Below are 4,560 nucleotides of genomic sequence, written 5' to 3'. Positions count from 1 at the left end.
GACTGGAGGGATAGAGGGGAGAGGGAGAGACAACTGACTGGAGGGATAGAGGGGAGAGGGGGAGACAACTGACTAGAAGGTTTGAGGGGAGAGGGAGTGACAACTGACTAGAGGGATAGAGGGGAGAGGGGGAGACAACTGACTAGAGGGATAGAGGGGAGAGGGGGAGACAACTGACTGGAGGGATAGAGGGAGAGGGAGAGACAACTGACTAGAGGGATAGAGGGGAGAGGGGAGACAATTGACTGGAAGGATAGAGGGGAGAGGGAGAGACAACTGACTGGAGGGATAGAGGGGAGGGGGGAGACATTTGTGGAAGTCTGGGGTTGTGATAGTTGTATCAGTAAGGTCACTGGAAGACGGTATGATAGGTGGGACACTGCTGACTCTTCATGTACTTGATGGCGAACTTCAACTCTGTACTCTTCTTCTCCCATTTGTGGATGGACATAAGCAGCAGCTGCTGGTCCACTTTCCGTCCCATGATGAGGAAGTTACTGCCAAGGTTGTCCAGCTGAGCACAGGGGCAGTTGGCTCCATTCTTTATGTACAGCGTCAGCTTCTTCAAGTCCTTTTTACGCAGGACACCCATCTTGAGCACCTTCTTCTTCTTCTGAGCGGCGATGAGTTTACGGTCACCATTCTCTTTCTTCACTTCTTTGATCTTCATCTTGATAGCTAGGGGAGAAGGGAGAGAGAGAGGAAGGAGAGAGTGAGAAAGGAGAGAAGAGGAGAGAGTGGGAGGAGAAAGTGATTGAGAGAGCGAGATGGAGAGACAGATTGAGATAACATTTGGATCATTGACTTGCATTTTAATTTCAAATAAACCTCCTGATGGCAGTTTTGCCTTTAAGATGGAATCAATGGCAGAGTAAACAAACATAACTTAAATCCATGCCCTAAACAACAACAAAACTCAGAAAAACATGCAACCCATCCCTTAAGAAATGGAATCAGCCCAACATTGGACTAAAACATTCAAAAACTATGTGAAAGCTACTCATGTGTTTTGTGTTGGGACCTGGACATTGCCTTGATGGCACACGCACACACACGTACACACAAACACGCACGCACGCATTCACACACACACACGCGCGCACACACACACACACACACACACGCACACACACGTACACACAAACACGCACGCACGCATTCACACACACACACGCACACACACGTACACACAAACACGCACGCACGCATTCACACACACACACGCGCACACACACACACACACGCACACACACGTACACACAAACATGCACGCATTCACACACACACACACACACACACACACACACACACACACACACACACACACACACACACACACACACACACACACACACACACACACGTACACACAAACACGCACGCACGCATTCACACACACACACGCACACATACACACACGCACACACACGTACACACAAACACGTACGCACGCATTCACACACACACACGCGCACACACACACACACACACACACACACACACACACACACACACACACACACACACACACACACACACACACACATACTTTTATTTAACCAGGTAGGCCAGTTGAGAACAAGTTCTCATTTACAACTGCGACCTGACCAAGATAAAGCAAAGCAGTTCGACACATACAACAACACAGAGTTACACACAAACAAACGTACAGTCAATAACACAATAGAAAAATCTGTATACAGTGTGTGCAAATGAAGTAAGGAGGTAAGGCAATAAATAGGCCGTAGTGGCAAAGTAATTACAATTTAGCAATTAACACGGGAGTGATAGATGTGCAAGTAGAAATACTGTTGTGCAAAAGAGCAGAAAATCAAAAACAAATATGGGGATTAGGTAGGTAGTTGGTTGGATGGGCTATTTACAGATGGGCTGTGTACAGCTGCAGCGATCGGTAAGCTGCTCTGACAGCTGATGCTTAAAGTTAGTGAGGGAGATAAAAGTCTCCAACTTCAGTGATTTTTGCTGAAGTGATTTCGTTCCAGTCATTGGCAGCAGAGAACTGGAAGCAAAGGTTGCCAAAAGAGGTGCTTTGGGGATGACCAATGAAATATACCTGCTGGAGCACGTGCTACTGGTGGATGTTGCCATGGTGACCAGTGAGCTGAGATAAGGCGGAGCTTTACCTAGCAAAGACATATAGATGACCTGGAGCGAGTGGGTTTGGCCACGAATATGTAGCGAGGACCAGCCAACGAGAGCATACAGGACGCAGTGGTAGGTAGTATATGGGGCTTTAGTGACAAAACGGATGGCATTGTGATAGACTACATCCAATTTGCTTAGAGTGTTGGAGGCTATTTTGTAAATGACATCGTGGAAGTCAAGGATCGGTACGATAGTCAGTTTTATGAGGGTATGTTTGGCAGCATGAATGAAGGATGATTTGCTGCGAAAAAGGAAGCCTATTCTAGGTTTGATTTTGGATTGGAGATATGAGTCTGGAAGGAAGGTTTACAGTCTAACCAGACACCTAGGTATTTATAGTTGTCCACATATTCTAAGTCAGAACCTTCCAGAGTAGTGATGCTAGTCGGGCGGGCGTGTGCGGGCAGCGATCGGTTGAAGAGCATGCATTTCGCTTTACATTAAAGCAGTTGGATGCCACGGAAGGACTGTTGTATGGCATTGAATCTTGTTTGGAGGTTTGTTAAGGCAGTGTCCAGAGAAGGTCCAGAAGTATACAGAATGGTGTCGTCTGCATAGAGGTGGATCAGAGCATCACCAGCAGCTAGAGCGACATCATTGATGTATACAGAGAAAAGAGTCGGCCCGAGAATTGAACCCTGTGGCACCCCCAGAGAGACTGCCACACACACATAAACACACACACACGAACACACACACACACACGCACACACTCACTCACGCACGCACGCACGCACACACACACATATACAAACACGGGTAGACCCCGCCCCAAGCACAGGGGTACTTTACACCTCTCCAGAGAGTCATCATTTACCCTTACACAACGAATCACTATTACCTTGGGACTGCCACAAGACTACATCCTCTGTGTCTGTGTGTTTATGTGTGTCTGTGTTTGTTTCAGAGAGGAATTCTCCATGTAAGCACACCCTGACAGACCAAAAGAATCATGTTGAGGATGAAGAACCAACGTTGGTATCAAACGTAGTTATGTTCCCAACCACCTGGAATATTGACATGTTACTTCTGGCTTCCTTTCCTCCTGTTTTCTAATGTTTCTTACACACAGACACACACGGGGTCTTATTATGTTCAGGGGGGTATTTGTGTGGTGTGTGTGGGTCCCACCAGCCAGTATTTGACCTGAGACATTGTACAAAATAATGCAAGTAGCAGAAAATAAAATTGGAATTGAAAGAGTTTTCAGAAAGGAAACAGCAGTTTGGATGCACGCACACACACACATACACACACACACACACACACACACACACACACACACACACACACACACACACACACACACACACACACACACACACACACACACACACACACACAAAACGTCAGCTGTAGGTAAAATGATTTGCCATTGGGGAAGATAAGTTACCGAGTACCAGAGAGCCTAGAGATGCCTTTCTATCCAAGGTGAAACCCTTCCCATACTGGTCAAATATGTCTCCTCCTTACAGTGACAGGAAAGGAATTGAGTAAGAAACAGTAACAGAGACTCAGTCAGTAACAGAGACCCAGTCAGTAACAGAGACCCAGTCAGAAACAGAGACCCAGTGATATTCAGGGAGTGGATGGAAGTGAAAGGAGAGGAAAAGAGGAGGACACACAGACAGACAGAGGCCAATAGAGAGAGAGAGAGAGAGAGAGAGAGAGAGAGAGAGAGAGAGAGAGAGAGAGAGAGAGAGAGCCTGTCATTTTGAGCAGAAACAGCTCTTCCTGGGGTGAGAGCTTGTCAGCCTCACTAACATGCAGGTGTTGGGTATACAGATTTACACCCAGCAGGTTTACAGCCAGGCCTCTGCAAAGTCTCAGGCAAGGATAAGGATATTCATCTCATAGATGTTCAGATGATATATTCAAGCCAAGTCATTTATAAATAGATACAAATGAATTGAAATTTTGAGGCGTTACCAGAAGTTGACACCAAGTGTGAAAATCTTGTATGATAACGCTGTCATTGCAGCTGAATATTTGCGTCATTCTTGGCTCAATCAAACAATCCAAGTCTCTTAAATCTTTACCTCTATAATCATCTCTGGATTTCAGTCAACTAACTACTAGACACTCAGCTAAAAGAGTTCATGCTTTGAAGTGAACAATGCTCTCTTACGCTTGTCGGTGTGTGTGTGTGCTTTGATTGGCTATCTGCCTTCATACGCAGTCAAATTGCATTCTGAGATAGTTATTGTGTCATGTTATTTCATGCTGTTTTCCACAACTATCCTCATTTATTCTCCTTGGACTATACAGCAGACTATTATTCAATCTCCCAAATAAACAGATGGATACAAATCTAGATTACTATTGTCTTACCTCATGTTAGATGAAAAGGGAGTGTGTGTGTGTGTGTGTGTGTGTGTGTGTGTGTGTGTGTGT

General features: G+C 45.7%; 1 pseudogene; it reads right to left on the bottom strand.

The window, feature by feature from the left end:
* Window positions 1-209: 209 nt before the first annotated feature.
* On the bottom strand, window positions 210-727 carry LOC116359741 (secreted frizzled-related protein 1 pseudogene; annotated as a pseudogene).
* Window positions 728-4,560: the final 3,833 nt, after the last annotated feature.

The sequence above is a fragment of the Oncorhynchus kisutch genome, unplaced genomic scaffold (assembly GCF_002021735.2).
Source record: "Oncorhynchus kisutch isolate 150728-3 unplaced genomic scaffold, Okis_V2 Okis04b-Okis11a_hom, whole genome shotgun sequence".
NCBI lineage: Eukaryota > Metazoa > Chordata > Actinopteri > Salmoniformes > Salmonidae > Oncorhynchus > Oncorhynchus kisutch.
The sequence above is the reverse complement of the archived record's forward strand: the minus strand, read 5'-3'. Positions and strand labels throughout refer to the sequence as shown.